Consider the following 21,341-nt stretch of genomic DNA (forward strand, 5'->3'; position numbering starts at 1 on the left):
GGGGGGACAGCAGGTGGAGTGTACAGAAGAAAAATATTGTCATGTGAATTTTTCACCCAGAGAAGTGACTCCAACAAAGTGAATTATGAAAATATGTTTTTAATTTGAGGAGATGCAGGTATTTCAAAGACTGGGTGCTTAAGTGGGTCAAAAATTATTTAAAATAATGTGCAGAATCCTAGGAGGTTAAAACCAAGGTCTATGAAAAGAATCACATGTTTTGTAACCTACAGCTGATTGCTTTTGGAAGGTGGAACTGGCAAGAGAAGAAGTGAAAAATAGATAAAAATCAAACCACGGAGGGGTGGGGGGGACTTCTGCTCTGAGTGGGCACTGGGTATCTCCACAGCTCTTTGGAACATAAGATAAAATGATCCTTCCGGAGTTTAACTCAGAGCCAGATTTTAGAATGCGAATAGTAATTTGGAGAATGTCAATGCCCATTCCCTGTGTCCCGTTTGCGCTCCTGGGTATGTGTACCTATAAATGTGTGCGTGTGTGTAGTGCGAGTTACGTACAGGTTTATACCCTGTCCATAAATAAATGGTGTGATCATGCTCTTCCTTTTTACCTTTGACAATTTCGTATATAAAGACCGCTAAACAAATGTGCAGAAGCAATAGGCCAGGCCCACCTAGGGTTTCTCAAGAAGCACCATTTTGAGTGCTCCATAGCATGGTTAAATATAATGATATATGCTGGGCATTTAATACTTACAATAAACCCCTAGTTCCCTTTGCTGAGAAAACCACCATGTGGAGAGGTTAAGCAAATTGCCAAAAGTCTCACAGTTAAAGAGCTGTGGAACCAGGATGCTAACACAGTTCTGATTATAAAACTCTTTGCACTAAGCCAATAGCTTCAGACTTTGTTTCGAAGGGAGTCTAGATGGTACAGGGGAATAGACTACGGGGATCTGTCCCATCAAAACGTTTTGGCCAGTATGCCTGCATGGGTTGGGACTGTGCTAGATGCACTTCCAACTACCTCGGTCCTGCCTCTCCCTTCCAAGAGCCGGGATGCTGCTCAGTGCAAGGGGTCTGACTCACTGGGGAAACATTACAGAGTCCCCACTGCCTACTAGGAACTGGGGTCTAGAAAGATGAGAGAGACATGGGCCTTGCCTCAAGGATCCTACATTCCAGTCGGAGACAGATGTGCAAGCTAAAATATATGATGGACCAAGAGCTCTATTAATACTGTCGTGGTGGTCAGTATAGGCCAGATTACACTGCGGTAACAAACAAACACCAAAATCTCAGGGACTTACCACAACAAAGACTTATTTCTCATTTCTACTGCACCTCCCTCATTGACAAGGATCTCTGTATCAGTCAGGGTTTGAGCAGAGAAGCAGAACCACTAATAAAGGAAGGCATTTATTGTGAGGCATTGGCTTATGAAACTGTGGTGGCTACTCAGCAAGTTGGAAGTCTGTCGGGCGGGAAGAGCCAAGGCTGAAAATATTGACATGAGCCCTTTGGAGTCTCTAAATTCAGGGAAAGCCTAGCCTCTCTTGTAAAGGGCTTGCCTGATTAGGTCAGGCCCACCCCCAGACAGCCTCCCTTTTGGTGTACTTAAAGTTCAACTGATTAGGAACTACAATCGTATCTGCAAAATTCCTTCTCAGATAACCGGGGACTGTCTAACCAAGGTGACACATCAGAAATCATTACAGGGTTGCACATAATTTATCAGACCCAGTGACTAATGAAGGAACATCCTCCGTCACAGCAGGGGAAGAGCTGAAGAATCTTGTACAAACAATTACATGTTTCAGGCCAAAATGACATATGTCACTTCTGTTCATCTGTTCGTACTCCTCTGGCTAGAACCAATCACCTGGCCCCTCCTAACTGCGAGGACAGGAGGATGCTGACCCCCACCCCTCATGCCCAGAAGGAGAGAAGAGCTAGAGGGGGTTGCACAGGTGCTCCCTGGGAGCTCTGACCAGCTTCCATCCTGCCCTCCCCGTGCTCATTGTACACAGGGGGAAGCTGAGTCTGTGCTTGAGATGAAAGTATGCATGACTGCCCACGGCCACACGTGAGTAAGGCCGAACTCTCCTCTCCCTCCCTCCAGCTCACCTCCACCCTGCTTCCTCGGGCCTCAACAAACAGAAACTCCTTCCAAACCCACTGAGCCCTGTTTACCTGGAGAAAGTTTGCATCCGAAATCACAGGAAACAGGTGCCTCCAGGGATGGAATGCTCTAGCCAGACAAGCGTGGCCTTGGATCTCAGAGCTATAAGACCTTGAAGTTCAAAGAGATTTGTGACCTTCTGCATACTTTGCAGTCCTCAGATCTCCACCAGGTGGCTTGCAAAGAACCATCTGCTGGAGCACTGAGGCAGCATATTGACAAGCCCTCCTTAGGAGAAGGGTAGGGACCTCCTGTGTATTGGACTCTAGGAATGCTTTCATCTGTGAAACTTACGAAAAGGTAAGGATTGACTGAAAGTGATAATGATCGATGGTCACTGGCAAACAAGTACTGTTTGATGAACTGTATGTGCTCTCCGTTGAAAGGAAAACAGTCTGGGCAACAGGGACCAGACACGGCCTTCTCCTTCTCTAACACTGATGGAGTGCCCACGGTGCGCCAGGCACTGTGCTAAGCACCTTCCACACAAGGCTTCATTTACTCCTGGCAGCAATTCTCTGCAGTGAGTCTATTAGGGAACACATTTCGCCCAAGTTCACAAAGCCAGTAAGCCGTAGAAGCAAGATCCCTAGCAAGTCTATCTGATTCCCAAAACCTATACTCTGGTCACGAGGGCCACCATGTGCTCTTGTGAGGCTGGTGTCCTGCACGAGAGCATCCGGCCAAGGGTGCAAGTGAGGTGTCCACAGCTGATGACACCTGGCCTGGCTGCATCAGCGTCGAAGGGGGACTTTCTCGAAACCTCCCAAAGGCACCAGATGGGTGGGGGCAGGGTAGGCAGGGCCTTGCCATCTTCAGACCCTCTCCTCTAAAGACTGTAGGTCAGAAAAGGACTTTAAATCCCCTGATCCCAGGCTCACCTCCTGACGGTCACACCTGAACTTTGCAGTGCACTTGTACTTGCAGAGATATTTCTTGAGAACCTACTACCTGTGCTAAGTGCTATCAAAGGACAGAAGATGGATAAGACACGGCCCCTCCTATCAAAGTGTTCCGTACAAACACATACTAATAATGTGAAATAAGGTCTGACAGTAACACGTGAGGGGACTCACAGAAAGTGCCAGGCATCCAGAGCACCCTGGGAGCCGGAAGGAGTCATTCGTTCACCCGACCCCAGAGGAAGAAGGGGAGAGGTCTTTGAGGCCAGTGGGGCGGCCTGAGCAAAACCCGAAGCCGGACTGTGTGGGAGGATGTCCCTCCAGCTCATACCCACAGGCTTCCATCGGCAGGGCGCACGAAGCCAGTATGGTTTCAGGCAGTCCGTGCCTCAGGGGCCACCAGCACAGGGCACCCGGCAACCCCGACCCCGGCAAAGGCGGGCAACAGCCTCAGGGCGGACAGAGCACAGCTGAGCACAGTGAAGGGGCTGTGGCAGAGGGGAGTGAGGCTCTGCACAATTCAGCTCAAGGCTCGGAACTGAAACATGCATCACTGTGCTGGCCCTGCTCGTCCAGTTCCAGCCACCCGCTCCTACTCCCAGGCCCACCTTCCTGGCCCCAGTGACAGCGTCAGGGACCCAGCGCACAGAGAGGGTCGTGGTGATAGGTGGGGCCTTCACACCCATCCCCTGCCTGATACTCAGGTGACCTGTCTTCCCTGACCCCCGTTCCCTTCTCTGGGAGTGTAAGAGCAAATGTTCTTGGAGAGCATCCTCCTTTGCACCCCTTGCTCCGAATGTCACCCTCCCCTCTGTCCCACCCCCAGTGCCATTCCTCCCCCCAACACACACACACACACACACACACACACACACACACACACACACTCCCTCTCACCTCCCTTCCCTCCCCCACCCCTTCCCCTCCATTTGTTTCAATGAACAGCCCCTTTTATCTATTCTGTAGGTACAAATGAAGCTGTCAAATTTGATCAGGCGCTTGATATGACAGGCCGTGGGAGTCAGGACCCCTTGAACAGAGTGGGCCTTGTCTGTCACAGCCTGCCTGACACTTCCCATAATGCCCAGACTGATGAGATTCTGAGTAGGGCCCAGCACATTTTCAACTCTATTTTGGGTGAAAACCCTTCCTGAAAGATCTTGAAAGGACCTGGCAGTTCAGCCGCCCGGATGATTAATGAGGGTTGGCTCCGCTGGATGGATTTCTCCTGGTGCCAACAGCCGTCCTCCCAACAGGCTAGAACGTGTTGCCGTTGACGCCCCCCCAACCACCGCACATTCCCCTCACGGCGACGCCCCCCCAAAAAACCTCTCCCACCAACCCTCGGACATCACCGTGGCCACCCCTCGCCTCCACCCGCAACCATTCTGGCCGCACATCTCTCGCCCATCCTCCCTCATTTTCTGATGCAGGAGCAGCCCCGGCATATGGAAAAAGTTAACCAGCACAGCTGAGTGAGGTCTGGTGTGAGCGAATGGGGCTCCCAGAGAGCTTGGCAAGTTTGAGGGGCACAGAGGGAGGGCTGAGAGGGCACCAAACAGGACAGTCACCCAGGTTCTCCTTGAGCGCCATGTCACATGCTCCAGTGGACAGGGTAGGCCTGTCCCCTTTTCCTCCATGGACCTCAAGAGCCCTGGGGACAGAAACCATGGGGTATCTAAGTCCCCAGAGAGATAAAGCCTTAAAGTCCTTGCTTTTCCGCACTCGTCTCATTCTGCTTCTCAGAGGGGGCGCGATTGACATTTGGAGCAAGACAATTCTTTATTGAGCAGGACCCTCTGGTGTAGGGCAGAAGATTTAGCATCCTTGGTCTCAAGACACTACTCGTTTGTAGCAACCCGCAGTCGTGGAGACAACCACAGCCATCCCCTGCAACTCCAAATGCCCCTGGGGGTGGTCCCAGCCCTGCAGAAGAACCACCATCAGGATAAAGAGCCTCCCTGCCTCCCTGCCTCCCTCGTGTCTTGAGGGCCTTGCCCTCCCCTCTGCCTCCTCCAGCTCTCACAACCCTCAAGGTCACTCAGTGGGGAGAGCACCTTGAAGGAGGGAGAGAAGGAAAGAAGGGTGTTCTCCTGCCCACCTCAATACTAACTTTTCCCCTCTGCTGATTGCCGCAGACCAGCCCTGCTTGAAACCCTCTAGTCTTCCCTTCCTCTTCTGCTTTCCTATTTTCCCCAGCAGATTACAGCTTAACCATGCTTTGGGTGAAAGAAGGGTGCCCAAAACCTCTTTGGGCTTTCTAAGCTCAGAATCCTTCAGGAACAGGCCAGTGACAAGTAGTTGGGGTCAGGAATATGCTGTTTCTTTTCGGAACATCCATAGATTTCTTTTTCAAGCCAGGCTCCAAGGTCCGGGGACTCTATCTGAGGAGAAGGAGGGTTCCTATAACCAATACCGTCTCCCATGATCTCTTGTGGAGCAGATTCCATGGGGCCAGGCCATGAGAGAGGGTTTCCAAGAATACCAACCCGAACCTACTCTCCTCACTTCATGTTTTCTTCTCTCCCTTTCCTTCTGAAAAAGAAAAGGAAAAAAACCCATAGTTTACCCACTCCCAAGACACTGGGTAAATGCCCAATCCCACCCTTTACCAATGGCCCAGTCAGTGGCTAGGTGCTCCAGCCCCGAGATGGACCCAGCACCATCAGTGCCTTCATTCAGTACCATCTACTGAGCATCTACTACCTACCAGGCACTGGGCTCCAATCTGGGCCTACAATAGCGAGCAAAAAGACACACAGCCCCTGCCTTCATGAAGCTTACAGACTAATAATAAGAAAAAAAAATGAAACAGATCAATGTAGGATTATAAACTGTGGTAGTAGCAATGAAGGAAAAGTAGAGTGTTTTTTACAGCGCATCCAGAGAGGGTGTAGCAAAGAACCCTTGTTTAGAACGAAGGTCAGAGAGAGCCTCTGTGGGATCATGACCATGAAGCTGAGACCTGAAGACTGAGCAGGGTCAGCCAGGTAATAAAAAAGGAAGAGTGTCTCAGGCTAGGAAAATCCACACCTGAACATCAGCCGAATGCTCCTGTCGTGAGATGCTTTCCTTGTAGCCGTACCTCCATGAAAGGACAAAAACTCAGTAACTCAGCCCGAGCCCTGGAAGAACCAGAAGGGGGGTGGGGGGAGCTGGGAGGAGAATGTGACCGCCCAGTCACTCCACGGTCCAGAGCACCAACAACCATCTCAGCAAGCAAGAGGGAGACAGGAGACTGGTCTGCGGCTGACAGGACCTCTTCCCTGGAGTTTCAGGGATTGCCCTGGGGCCAAGTTTTGAGGTTCTCTATCTCCTGGAACTGTGATGTGGGCAGCTGCTGATGGAGACAGAAATTGAACTAACGATGACACAAATTAACATATAATTACAAGATTCTTGCCCAAGAGTGAAGCTTGTGGGAGACCTGGCTTTCTCTCTTCCAGGAAGATAATATTTTAATGAAATACAGGAGAATGTGTTTCTTACTCTTGGAAACCCATAGGCCTTCACTGGCTCCCCACTGTCTAATCGAGGCCAAACCTTTAACGTAGCAATCGAGTCCTCCATGGAATGGCCCCCACACCTTTCCACCCGCCCCTGCCGGAACCTTTGCAGGAGCCAAACATGACGACTCACTGTTTCCTAGACATCCAGCTCTTGCATCCAGTTGTTGTTCCTTCCTCCTAAAAAGCCTATCCCCCCCTCACAAATTCACTGGTCTCATTTTTTACCCCAATTGGTTGCAGTTTCCCCTTGCTCTGAATCTCGTGAACCCCTTATTTTATCTCTCTGATAGTCCTTCTGTATGTCAGGACCCCTCATCGCCCGTCACTGGACCATAAGTTCCTTAAAGGCAGGAAGGGTCCTTTACACACATTCACATCCTAGGACAGTGCCAGGCACAAGGTAGACAATAAATGCTTGCCAAATTCCATTTAATTGGAAAAGAGCTAAAGAGCTTAAGCAGTTGTCAACATCTTTGAGCTGAAGTGACTAATTTGATGAGAGAAGAGACCTGGGAGGTAAAACTCAAAGAAGGAACAAGAGGGACAAAAGAGCAATCAGGAAAGAAAAAAAAAAAGATGCACACCCTTTACCAGTGGCCCAGTGGCCAGTTGCTCCAGAAGCCTTCCCTTCTCTCATTCTCTCATTGGTCTCCTCATACCCAGAACAAGAGAGGTGGTCCTGAGGGCACAGGGTTACTCTGAGGACCTTGGCTATCGTGGCAAACCCTAGAGGCAGGCAGAGGACGCCCACTGAAGTATGGGCCATCAGTGACCTCCTTCCTCTGCCAACTTGCCATGGTGGCTGGAATTCCTCACTCCACGCCCCCCCCCGCCACCCAACTCATTTCTTGGAGTTAAGGAGCAAAGTCCTGAAAAAAAAGATCATGTGCTAAAAAATGTGCTAGGAATGGGGTAGAGGGAGAAGACACCCCTCTTAAGACATCAGTGTTCACTAAACCTGTTTGGGAACAGCCTACACCTAAGCAGATGGAGAGCAGGGCTACCGGAAATGGGACGTCAGACTCTCGAGGGGTCTGGTCAGGAAAGCTCTGGAACATGAACATTTTCCCAGGAATGGCAGCTCCAGGGTTGGTGCCTCCGGGGAAGACCTGACAGCCAGAAGGCAGGACCAGAGGACTTCCCTTCAAGGAGCGACCCTGCCTCAGTACTGACTCTCTATTTGATCCTTATCTCACCCACGAAAAGCCACCACCACGAGGGAGGGACCATGCCCTGTGTTTACTGCTATGCCCACAGTGTCCAGTCTGTGCCCAGCATGCAGCAGGCACTCAATAGAGATTTCCTGAATAAACAAATAAATTAATAAGGCTGTAAGAAGGTGCTAAGAAGGGACCCCAAGGAGAAACTAGTCCTTGCTCTCAATTCCGCGAAGGGGCCCAGAAGACCTGTGGACATTCATACCCACGTTGCTGGAAGCCACCCCCGACATGAGCCAAGCACTCCCATCTAGCAGACAGAGGTCCACACCTGAGCAGCTTGGAAAGGACACATTTGCAAACTTACCGCACCAGCTTTTGAAGCAGAACCGACCTCCCTGCTGTCTTTCAGTATTTCTTGAGGGAGAAAAAGAATTTTCCTGGCCATTGGGCCAGAATATAAAAACAAGGCTACATAAAACAGGCCTAAGAGGGAAAGAGTAGGCCAAAGACAATATGCTCCTCTCCCCCCCTGTTTTCTTAGGACCTCAACCTCTTTTCCCCATGAGGAGGAGGAGGAGAGCAGAGCCTAATGACCCTCTGCCCCCTTGCTAGGACAGAGGCCCTCCTCACAGGCAGGGAGTCAAAGAAAACTTTTCCGAGACTGATTACCAAGAGGGTAACTAGGTACACAGAGCACATGTGAACAGGCTCCTCGTTTCCAATTCAGGACTGTCAGATGGTGATTAATGACTAACAGCCACAGAACAGCCTTGATTGCCAAGTGCCGTATTGTTAATGCTGACATTTAATGAGGCCGGACACAAGTCCAGCACAATTCCACACCATCATCTGCAAATAGCGCTCAACAGATTTAATTGGTTAAGTATTTGTGTGTGTGTGTGTGTGTGTGTGTGTGTGTGTGTGAGAGAGAGAGAGAGAGAGAGAGAGAGAGAGGGAGGGAGGTATAAAGGGCAGAAGAAAGGGATAAGATGTCGGTGTGTGAATTTGCCCTACAGGGACACCTCTATTTTAGTATGTGCATAACTGTGTGATCCCACGAGTCAGGTGGAGTGAGTGCATAGGACTGTATCCGCAGACCCGCAAGATGACCTCAGTCCCCGGCAGGCAAGTCCTATAGGGTGGCAGCTCCCGCCACCCCTCCCCACCCCACCAGCGCCTCTGACAACCGCTGTGGTCTCCCTGCCACCACCCACCAGCATCACCGCGGTCTCTCAGGGGCAGCTGGGAACTGGCATGTTTGTGAAGTGAAAACACATGAAAGAGAGTTGAAAGAAGAAGTTGTCTAGAAGTGGGCCTGGATCCAGGGCGCTCGAGAAGCCACTTTTTCACTGGACTCAGATCAATGGTCCTTTGGCCCGCCTGACTGGGCGGCTTCTCCTTTGCCAAGAAAGAACTGTTAGCCCATTCCGGAACTCAACACGCTCTTAGGAGAGGAACGGAATCCATCTTATTGTTCTAGAACAAGAGTCCCTGGCAATAGGGACAGAGAGACTGGCCCAGCGAGGGCTCTGCGGGCCAGCTGAGCAAGGTGACGAAGGGCGCAGAGAAAAGGAGACGTGGGCTCGAGGCAAGGAGTCTGTGCTCCCGGAGGCCTGGCTCTAGTCACCATCTGTGGCATGGCCTTTCGGGGACGCAGAGAAGGAGGTGAGACCCAGGCAGCCGGCACTCTAGTTGGGGAAATAGAAAACGAACACAGAAGAACAGCCTAGACAGTGGATGCTAAGGGCCAAATGGGCAGCAGGAGGTGGTCAGTGTCTCCAGCATTCAGAGGAGAGGTCAGCTCAGAGTCGGGGGCTAGAAATGCCTAGAAAAGGCAGAAAATATGTGAACTATTTGAAAGATGGAAGCCCTCAGGTAGAAAGAGCTAGCAAGGCCATTATCCAGGTGAGGGCTTTCAACATTTGAATTGCCATTAGTTCCCCCCCTTTAAAGCCTTGTTCCTGCAGGTGTGGCCCTAACATCAGGGACATCACCATGGCCTTGGCGCCTGTTAGAAATGCAGAATCTCAGGCCCCACACCTGACCTGTGGCTCTAAAGTTGCCTTTGAACAAGATCCCCAGATTATCTGCATGCATGTCAAAGTTTGATAAAGGTTGATAAACTCTAAATGCCCTAGTCAGGAAGCCACGCACAGGTAGCAGGTCTGACCCAGGGGCTGATACGGCTGACATTCATCCACCGTACCGCTACGTCCCGCAGTGTCCCCTGGGTCCCGCTCAAGCCTGGAAGAAGACCAAGACGACAGCATCTGTCCTGTCCACCTTGCCTCACACCCTGTGGCCCACTCCGAGGCTGGAACACCTCGGAGGGTCGTCCGTGTGGATCCCGTGCTTTTGTTGCTCCTTTCCATTTGGAGCAGGGGCAGGGCAGGACGGCTGGACAGCCTGTCTCAGGCCTCGCTACCACGGGAAGGCCCTGGGTGGCTTCACGAGCCTCACGCCCGCTGGCCCCCACTGCAGGCTGGAAGGCTGAAGTCACAGGCAGGAACAGGTGACTTTCTCCTGTGGGTGTCCCACATCTGGAGTCTTCTTCGCTCTGGCCCAGTGGTCGGTACCGTGCTGGGGAATGCTCCGTGCTGAGGAATTCAGTTCATCACAGAGTCCCCCTGTAATTACAGCCCGCCGCTGACCTTCATTCTGTCAGGCATTCCTGACCTCCCGGATCGCCCGGGTCCTGCCACCCTAGCTGTGGGAGGCTCAGCCTCAGAAAATAATCATTAGGGGTGCCTGGGTGGCTCAGTCATTGGGCATCTGCCTTCGGCTCAGGTCACAATCCCAGGGTCCTGGGATCGAGCCCCCGCATCGGGCTCCCTGCTCAGCAGGAAGCCTGCTTCTCCCTCTCCCACTCCCCCTGCTTGTGTTCCCTCTCTCGCTGTGTTTCTCTCTGTCAAATAAATAAATAAAATTAAAAAAAAAAAAAAAGGTAATACCTAAAAAAAAAAAGAAAACCAATGGCCCAGTGATTTCCACCTCTGGCTTTGGCAACCTATTCGGAACATTCATATTGATATGAAGGGGTGGGTGTAAAATTCACACAAAGATTTGGGATTAATTATCTCTGCTCATTCATTTATTCATGCCGCCTTCAATCTGTGGCATGAAGACAGAGACAGCGGTTTCTATTTCTTCTGTATGCTCGCTCGGTGACTAACACTCACAGAGACCGCTCAGCGGTGTTGCTTACTGGGTGACAGACTGATTACCCCCCAGGGCTGCTCATTCACTTAAATGGACTTGTAAGAAAATCACAGGAAAGTGGCCACCTTTGCTTTTTAGGGGGTGAAGGGAACGGACCTCTCCTTTTTTTTTTTTTTTAAGATTTTATTTATTTGACAGAGAGAGATAGCGAGAGACGGAACACAAGCAGGGGGAGTGGAAGAGGGAGAAGCAGGCTTCCCACCGAGCAGGGAGCCCGATGCGGGGCTCGATCCCAGGACCCTGGGATCATGACCTGAGCTGAAGGCAGACGCTTAACGACTGAGCCACCCAGGTGCCCGGGAATGGACCTCTCTTAAATATGCATGTTTCCTTTCTCTTGAGGAAAAAAGGTAGTTTGCCCCCTTAAAATCAGTTGGATCTGGAAATTCAAACAGAATTTTTAATACTGCCTTGCAAATTAGCACAAACCAGCAAGCCCAGGGCTTAATTCCATTCCTCAACTACTTACTGAGCATGCTGTGTGCTGAGTGCCAAGCGTCTGCTCACTCGTAGGGCAAATACAGGAGAAACACTATAAAGTAATAGAATTTTTTTAACGAACGTAACAGGAATTAGATATCAAAATAAATACTGTCCCATTCAAAACAGTTACTTTGGAATGATCTACACTTACTCAAATACCTTATCATGCTCTAAACAATTTGGCATTCTTTGAAAACCATCTCCAAAGCTGGTCACATTCTTTACTGACAATGACAAATCTTTATGTGTTGATTAGGTGAGAGAAATGTCTTTTGAAGCCAAGCCCGGTGCATAAGCTGGCTGGTCGGGCTTATTGGGTCAGGTCAAAAATCTAAATAACACGCATCTTCTAATAAAGCTCTTAATGAGCATATACAGGCATAATGTGCAGCCCTTGCCTGCGGATATTCTGAAGGTCTTCTTCCACCAAGTTGTGTGAGTTTGGCCGTGTGTGTAGCAATCAATCCCACGGTAGCCCTCCTCGCTTCCATCCTTGCCTTCCAGCCCACCGGAACCCCCATACTCTGTCCTCAAAGCAGCAACCCCAGAGCCAGATCACGTCACTCATCTGCTTGAAACCCTGCAAGGGCTCCCGTCCCACCTGGAGTGGAGGCCAAAGTCCAGAGGGTGGCTTCCAAGACCCCACATGAGCCAGCCCCCCGTGCCCCTCCAGATCCTCCCCCAGCACTGTGGGCTCCAGCCGCGGGGCCTCCCCATCATCCCTCAGGCACATTAGGCAGGCTTCCACTTAGGGGCTTTGCTCTAGCTGTCCCCTCTGTCTGGAAAGCTTCTCTCCCTCATAGCCATGTGGTCAACTCCTTCATTTCCCTCAAGCCTTTGATCAATTCTCACCTCCTCAGTGAGACATGGTCTAACCTTCTATTTAATACCTTCCATGTGATAACCATACAAACCTAGGCACACATGCATAGTCACCCACCCGCACCCACCCTGATCCCCTTATCCTGTTCCTCTTTTTCTTTTCTCTATGGTGCTTACCACCTTTCACTAGACTATATAATTTATATTATTTATTGTATTCACTGTTGTTTGTATACCCCCGCTAGCATCCAGGCTCAGGAGGGCCAGTGCCTTGACCTATTTAGTTGAATCCCAAAAGCATATGCTTGGAACTTGCTAAATATATAGTGAATTGAATTGAGTTGAGTTGAATTGATTTAAACGGAATTGAATGACAGGTCCCAACTTATATGAAGTATGGTCCCAACTTACATGAAGTATAGTCCCTGCCTTTCAGCTGCTGACAGATCTTATGGTTAGAAGGAGACACACACACACACACACACATGAGAGCCGCTGAACAATACACAAGGATACTTGGCCACATGGGATTCACAGTCATGCTGCAGGAGCCATGGCAGGGCTGGGTACAGGTGGAAGGAGACTGAGCCTTCCATCTGATCAAGCAAAACTTGTCCTTGTCCCCAGCACCAGCCCGCATCATTCCAGCCTCCGGAATACTCACTTGCTCATGCCCTCTGCCTACAGTCCTCTACTCTTGCTGTCCCCTTACCCACAACCTACCCACCCATCAATGCTCAGCCCCCGTCCCCTTCCTCCATACAATCTTCCTGAGTGCTCTCTCCTCTGAGCTCCTGGAGCACATATACTTTGTACCAGACGGTTTAGTCTTTAAATAATAACACTATGTGTGCACAGTGTATTATTAAGGACGTCTTTTGCTGCTTCTCTCTTCTGAATGACGTCAGCACTGTTCAGGCGTGGCCCCCGACACGCGTGGCTGCCATTGGTTGGGTCATCAGTCAGAGAGAAAGGGGGAGGGCATTCCAGGCACAGGAAACCTCAAAAGCAAAGATACTGTGTGGTATGAATTGACATGGATGAACTTAAAGATATTACACCGGTGGTTCTCAGCCCAGCTGAGATTTGACCCACCTGAAGAGCTTTTAACAGTAACTCCATGTGGAGGCCTGACCCCAGACAATTTTATCAGAGTACCAGGGAATGTGGCCGAGGCATCACTGTTTTGTAAAAGCTCCTCTAGTGATTCTAATGTGCAGCTGGGGAGTAAGGACAGCCGTACTATTAGGGGAAAAATAGGGAGTAAAAGAAAAAGGGGTATAAAAGATCCTGGAGAATAGGCCTTAAAAAACCATTACCGTGTCTGTGCTTTTTTCCATTTTGTTTCTGTGAGTTTGTCATGGGAATTTGTCTTTGTTGGAGTAGTCTGGATGGATCAGCGCTGTGGACAGATGATTCTGCCCCCTGCCCTGGAGAGAACAGGCAGTGCCAATAGATGTGGGCGCGGCTAGGGTCAGTTGGAACCCACGGGAATCAGAAAAGTCCGGGGAAACTAGAGGACTATTTTAGACCACTGAGAAATTTGTGTTGCAATCCCTCCCCCCGCCAGGTTGTTAGAAATCAGTTTACTCTATCTTGCGCCTGCCCATCCAAAGAGCCAAGAAGTATACCAATTATATTCAGGCTACCGGTTCAGAAATTCCTGGCTAATTCGTCACACCCCTCTTGCCCCCACATCCTCTGAAATGGAGAAGTTGCACCTCCTCGCTCTAAAAGGCAGCCTGGCTCAAGGACACTGAAGAGCACGCCAGCAACTTGAAGGCTATGTGCGTCCTCAGCTGGTCTGCTCTGGAGATGCTCTCTCTGGCACACCACTTTTCCAGGCTTTTCCCTCCCTGTACCGGCCCTGAGCCGACCAGCACCAGAGGCGCACTTCCCAGCGCCGCCGCCAGGGGCGCCAGCGCAGCCTGGGCCTGTCCCCGCGGACTGCACCTGGGCACGCAAAGTAGCGCCATCACCAAAGTCACTGTTCTCCACCTGCCACCGTTAGGGAAGAAGCTGACAGTACCCGCGCCTCTGGGAAGGGACACGGGCTTACACTGAGGGTGAGACGTACAGGACTGACTGAAGTGAAAACTTGTCCTGCAGGACCTGCTTACTTGGGAACAGAGGGTGGGGGCAAGGCACGGGAGCGAAAGGGAACATACAGGGAAACGTGTTGGCACTTAGTGGCTGAAGGAGGGAGGGAGGGGAGTGCCAGGGAACGAGGGGGAGGGTGTGGAAAGATGAGGCCCGAGCGCTGACGACAGGCTTCCCCAGCCCCACAGGCTTGCCAAGGCTCAGCCCTGGATCCCAGAGGGGTCACAGCCCAGGGCTGACCTCTCAAGCCACCTCCTTTCTCCCCTTCGCTGCTCGGTCTCTGTGCAGAACCATGGTCTGCCAGGCTCTGGCCAACCTGTGGCCTCTCCACACTGAAAGGGTCCCCTTGAAAAGCCAAGGGGGAAGCAACCAGCCCCCAGCAGAGAACCCCATATATACCGAGAGGTAACTCGAAACCCCAGAATTGGGCCAGGGAAGGAGGGGGAGGGCAGAGGGGGATGAGGTTTTTCCACTTCCTTTCGCAACTGTCAGGCGGGTGATTAATGACCAACAGGTTTGGAATCGCCTTTATTGCCAGATCAGTATTGTTGCCCATGACAGCTAATGAGGTTGGACAGGCTTCTCCACACTGAGCTTTATGGGGCCGGCTCCCTCCCCTGCAGAGCTCACAAGCCCTGCCAGCTTTTGTGCACAGGAATGTTCCAGCCCCCCCCAACTTCTTCCTCCATCACTACCTCCCCCCAATGCCCTGAACCACCCATCTCACCCAGAACCTGCCCCGTTCACAAAGGAAGCTGAGTAACAGGGGTTTCGATCTCCAGCCCTGCTCACAGAGACCCATCTGTTACACCCACACTCCAAGCGCCTCCTCCCCACCCCTGCTAGAGCTTGAGCGGTGGGATTGGGGGAGTTCATGAAAAAAAAAAGGAAGGCAGAGAAACAAAAGCAAACATTACAGCCCTGGGTTTAAGACAAGGGGAAGATGCTTCTGTCTGCTTGCTCTGGACAGTCTGACCAACAGCCTTAACAAGCCACTCCACAGTTAGCTGTAAAATTCGAGAAGTATTTTATACACTTACCACTTCAATCCCGCGAATGTGTTGAGGAGGTGAGGATGGAGGGGTGAGGGAATTTAGGAAAAGGGTTTAGTAACAGTTAATAATGTTTTTTAACCAACCACCTTGAACCCGGATATACACAAAGCTAGATTCCACTGCAGAAATCAACTTGGTCCGAGGTCTCCGGGTGAGGAAACACCGGCTTTGTTTTCTGCTCTCTTACAAATAATCCTTACCTTTGTGCTAGTTCACATCTTGATACGGTTAAGCACGTGTTTGCCCGGGGTTTAATATTTGAAGGAGTTGGAGCAATGTAATAAGCAAACAGCTTAAAAGGCCCAGAAAGACCCCCTCAGCTTAAAACTCTATTACTTTTCAATGTGACATAAATGTATTTTGCTTCTGCTCAGAGCAATTTCCTAGTTTACTCTTATTAAACCAGGAGACGGCTTAGCAGAGTTCTTGATTTATGAAACACATACTAGATTCATTAAAACCTTAAAAGATTTAATACATTTTATCAGGACATTAAATCTGTGCAGGCTTTTTAAATCAAATACCTGCCATATTTCATCCCCCACACCCTGCACACTTACTTAAGAACACTAAAATGTGGACTGACAAACATTACGGGTGTTTCAGGCCTGATTTCTAAGTGGCATTAAAGTCCTCCCCTCTAGGATTTATGGCCTTGCCGCTCCCCAAGGCAGATCTTCCCTCTTTGGAATTCTGTTCAGTAAGTTAGCTGAGATCTACATGTCCCACCCATACACTAATGTTTCCACCTCTCCCGGCCCCCAGCCCATGGGGGTTTTATCCTCATACCGTTCTCTAGGACCCCACCAGCAATACCTGCCCCCCCCGTCCTTGACTCCTGGGCTCTGCTTCCCTGCGTCCACCCTCAGGGCCTCTCCATCCACACTCCACTCCCCAGACTCTCTTAGCCCACACAGAACTGCACCCAGACAACATCTGTCGTGCCCGGAAAAGCTTGCTTTCTTTCTCGAACCCCATTGCTAAGTCTTGCTATACAAAGGTGGCTCTTGGCTAGTGGGAATTTTGGCCCACCACCACCAGCCCAGGGGACATTTGCCAATGTCTGGGGATGTACCTGAGTGTCACAACTGGGTATGGGGGAGAAAGACAGTTGTTAGTGGCATCTAGGGATAGAGGATCCAACAATGCACAGGATAGCCCTCCCCCCACAAAAGAACCCCGAAGAACTATCCAGCCTCAAATGTTAATAGCAGGGTTGAGAAACCTGCCATTGGACCTCAGCAGGCACAGGTGGCCCCTCTCACTCCTCCATGCTTTCAACACGTAGGACTGTAACTCACAGCTAGTAGGTGTTTAATAAAAGTGTACTGAGTTGAACTAAACGTCTGTCCTGATACACTGACATTTTCCAAATTCACAAATGTCAGGGAGAAGGGGGTATTGGATCAAAATCACATGAGGAAGTGACTTACCCGGCTCACCTGCACATCCTTGTTTGTAAAATGGGGTTACAGTCATACTATCCTCACGGACCGTTAGGAGGTTCAGATGAGCTCATGTAACTGAAAGTGCCTTTTATGTCCCAAAGGGTCATGTGATGTTTACTATTTTGTTCAACAAGCACGTATTGAGCGCTGCTTATATACTAGGAATTCTGGTAGACCTGCGGGGTGGGGGTGGGAGACACAAAGAGGAATAAAAAGAACCCAGGAGCTTCCATCCCCGTACACGTACGGACATAACCAGAATGTTTCAGCATATTGGAGGGGGTGCCATAGGAGAAGAATGCACGGATGCTGTGAAAACACAAAGAAGAAGCATTTAGAAGGGTCTTGAAGGGTAAGAGCTGATCTGGTAAAACACACACAAGAGCCAGGGAATAATATCACAAAAGCTGGAGGTGTAGGTAGGGGATTACCTCACTGAAGACTGTATATGACTAACTAAGAGATGGGAAGTTTTTTCTCGATAGGATCGGATTTGCGGGTTTTAAAAAATATTTTATTTATTTATTTGCGAGAGACAGAGAGCACGAGCCAGGGGGGAGGGGCAGAGGGAGAAGCAGACTTCCCACTGAGCAGGGAGCCCGATGCGGGACTCAATCCCAGGACCCTGGGATCATGACCCACACCAAAGGCAGACGCTTAACCAACTAGGCACCCTATGATCAGGTTTTTAAGCAGAAAGGGTACACAAAGATCACATGGAACACAGTGCAGAAGATGCGCTGATTTAAGGGTAAGCTACAAGGTGGAGTAAGGAAATCATTAACAGCAGATTCTTAGAATAATCCAAGTGAGAAACGATAAAGCCGTGAACTAGAACAATGTCTAGAGAGGAGGGGTGCAGTGTCAAGGAACAATGAGAACTTCGTGACTAAAGGAATGGGGCAGATTAAGATAGAGGCTGAGTGGCTGGCTTGCAGGGTTGAGTGCATGGTGACGCCTTCCGTGGGAGCAGTACATCTGAGGGGACCTAGCAGTTCAGTTTGCGACCTGATTGGTTTGTCTGCATCCCACATCCAAAGAGATGGTGGAGTGAGGAGATGAGGGAAAGCTCTCAGTGCCTGAGGACAGAGGAGGGATGAAATGAGGAATCCAGGTGAAAAAAGGCTGGCCGAGAATAGAACATGGATTCCTTTATCCTCTGAGATTCACATACCAAGTATCTAAGGTACCTCTTTGTCCACTGCAAAAAGGAGTCTATCAATGAAACAAAGAGATGTATAGATAAATATACGCAGACAAAATGCATACAATCTTTTCTTTTAACTCCTAATATTATTATGGACTCAGAGATGTCAAAAGAATGGTCATCCCAGGCAAAAGAGGCCAAGCCACACTTCAAACCACGAGGCCTCTTGGACATTTCCCAGAGCAGCAAGCTGCTTTCTCTCATTCCCCAAATGCACTGTGGACCTTGAGCAAGTCCCTGCCCTGGAGACTTCCTCCCCTTTGCCTTCTGTTCTTCCATAAATGGATTGTATTAAAATCACAGGCAACGATGTGTATGTCCACCAAGATGAATGGGTAAACAAATTGTTGTATAGCTGGACCATGGAGTATAACATAACAGTAAAAAGGAATGAACTGTTGATATACTCAACAACATGGACGAATCTCTCAATAATTATTCTGGGTAAAAATATATATATATATATTTTTAAAAGAAGCCAGACACACACTCTCCCAAAAAGAATCCACACTGTGTGAATTCCATTTGTATAAAATTGTACAAAATGCAAACTAATCTATAGTGACAAGATCAGTTGTTGCTTGAAAATCGGGGTTGCAGGATCATGGAGAGGGGTAGGAGGGAGAGACTGGAAAGGGGCATGAGGAAATGTGGGGGCATGAGGCATGTGTTTATTATCTGGATTGTGGTAATGGTTTCACAGGTGTATACATATGTCAAAACTTATCAAGTTGTACACTCTATATGTACTTTATTGTAGGGCAATTATACCTCAATAAAGCTGTAAAAACATATCATCACAAAATGATCTTTAGGTGACTTCCAACCGACTTCCAACTCCATTTTTTTTCATGATTCCTCTTTGATCCCTTTACCAAACTCCTTTGAAGAAACATTATTAGCCCCGAGCAAATATCCTTTTGTTCTTAAAAGGCACCAGTCCTGGTTTTTCCAACTGAAAATAAGAGAGGAGTGTTGTAAGTAACCCCTTCATCATTATTAAGGATATAGTTCTTCTCTTCTCCCACGCTCACCAAAATCTTACTGGGATCAAATGTCCTTAAAAAAGACCTCTATTCCCTGTTTTAGGGCATAAAGAAGAAAAATCAAAAACTTTTTCCAGAAACTTCCAATCTTGTGATATAAATGAAGTGAAGACCAAGATTTTAAGAGTTGCCTGGTTCCTTTGGGGCTCACCTGGTTATTAATGATTCTGCTCTAACAGTGCAAAAAAGGGGGTCTCTTCTCCCTTCGGACTGGCTCTCTCACCAACAACAAGCTTGGTAAGAGGACTAAACAAACAGCAATCCAGAGATAGCAAGAGGTGGGTGGCTGGGGTGGGAGTACTGTTTTATCCTGCTGCAATCCACAACTGCAAAATGAACTGGCCCGATATAAAGGTTTTACAATTTTGGGGCGCCTGGGTGGCTCAGTCGTTAAGCGTCTGCCTTTGGCTCAGGTCATGATCCCAGGGTCCTGGTATCGAGCCCCGCATCAGGCTCCCCGCTCCACTGTGTTCCCTCTCTGTTCCATTGTGTTCCCTCTCTCTCTGTGTCTCTCTCTGTCAAATAAATAAAATCTTTAAAAAAAAAAAAAAAAGATTCAAAGGTTTTGCAATTTCTGACCACTGGTCTACATTCCTGAAAGATTACATGTGAGATAAATGTGGTCACTCCATGCATGTGTGCATTTTAAGTTGAATCATTATTTTCTCATTCATTTACTATAATGAAGAAACAGATCTTCTTGGGATCACTTGAATTCTGCTTTGCAATTTACAAGCTCTGTGGTCTTGGGCAACCCCTAGACTTCTCTAAGCTTCAACTTCCTCCTCTAGAATGGAGCTGACCACAAAGGGCTTACCTCAAGAGTATATAAAATGAGAATGGCGTAGGGCCTGGTACATGGAAAGCACTCGATAATGCTTTATGAAATTTGTATTGTAAGTAAATATCTGTTGAAGCAGAATTTCAGAGTCCCTTATCTCTCCTTTTGATAAGCCTTCATTTGGTTATGACTCAATACCACATAACTTTGAGCTTATTCTTCTCTCACCTTCTGTCACATTAATAATCCAAATCCACAAACAGACAAGAACACATTACAGGAATTTGCTATTTAAAACAGCAACAGCTAACGTGGGTGCCTGGGTGGCTCAGTCGTTAAAACAGCAACAGCTAACGTTATTGAACACTTAAAATGTGTCCAACATTGTGTGCTTTTTTTCTTGAAGTATACGTGACATACAATGTTATATTAGCTTCAGGTGCACAACACAGTGATTTGACAATTCTATACGTTACTCAGTGCTCACCATGGTAAGTGTATCCACCATCTGTCACCATACAACATTATTACAATATTATGGACCATATTCCCTGTGCTGTACTTTTCATCTCCGTGACTTAATTATTTTATAACAGGAAGTTCGTAGCTCTTAATCCCCTTCGTCTATTTCGCCCTGTACCCCCACCCATCTCCCTTCTGGAAAGTACCAGTTTGTTCTCTGTATTTAAGAGTCTGGTTTTTTGTTTGTTCATTTGTTTTGTTTTTTAGATTCCAAATATAAGTGAAATCCTATGACATTTGTCTTTCTCTGTCTGACTTACTTCACTTACCATAATACGCACCAGGTCCATTTGTGTTGTCACAAGTGGCGAAACTTCGTTTTGTTTTGTTTTGTTTTGTTTTGTTTTGTTTTGTTTTGTCAGAGAGAGAGAGAGAGCACAAGCACACAAGCAGGGGGAGTGGGAGAGGGAGAAGCAGGCTCCCTGCTGAGTAAGGAGCCCAATGCGGCACTCGATCCCAGGACCATGGGATCATGACCTGAGCCAAAGGCAGATGCTTAACGACTGAGCCACCCAGGTGCCCTGAAACTTCGTTCTTTTTTAATGGCTGAGTAATGTTCCATTGTGTATATACATACCACATCTTCTTTATCCATTCATCCAGGGATGGACACTTGGGCTGCTTCCATATCATGACTATTGCAAATAATGCTGCAATAAGCAGAGAGGTACCTATATCTTTTCAAATTAGTGTTTTCATCTTCTTCGGGTAAATACCCGGTAGTGGAATTACTGGATCATATGGTATTTCTAAAACTTTTAATTTGAGAAACCTGCATACTGCTTTTCACAGTGGTCATACCAATTTACATTCCTACCAACCGTGCACGAGGGTTCTCTTCTCGCCAGCCCGTTATTTCTTTTCTTTTTGATTCTAGCCATTCTGACTGGTGTGAGGTGTTATCTCATTGTGTGTGTGTGCTTTCCTTGATCTGCCATTTATTGC

The sequence above is a fragment of the Neomonachus schauinslandi genome, chromosome 2, assembly GCF_002201575.2.
Source record: "Neomonachus schauinslandi chromosome 2, ASM220157v2, whole genome shotgun sequence".
Lineage (NCBI taxonomy): Eukaryota > Metazoa > Chordata > Mammalia > Carnivora > Phocidae > Neomonachus > Neomonachus schauinslandi.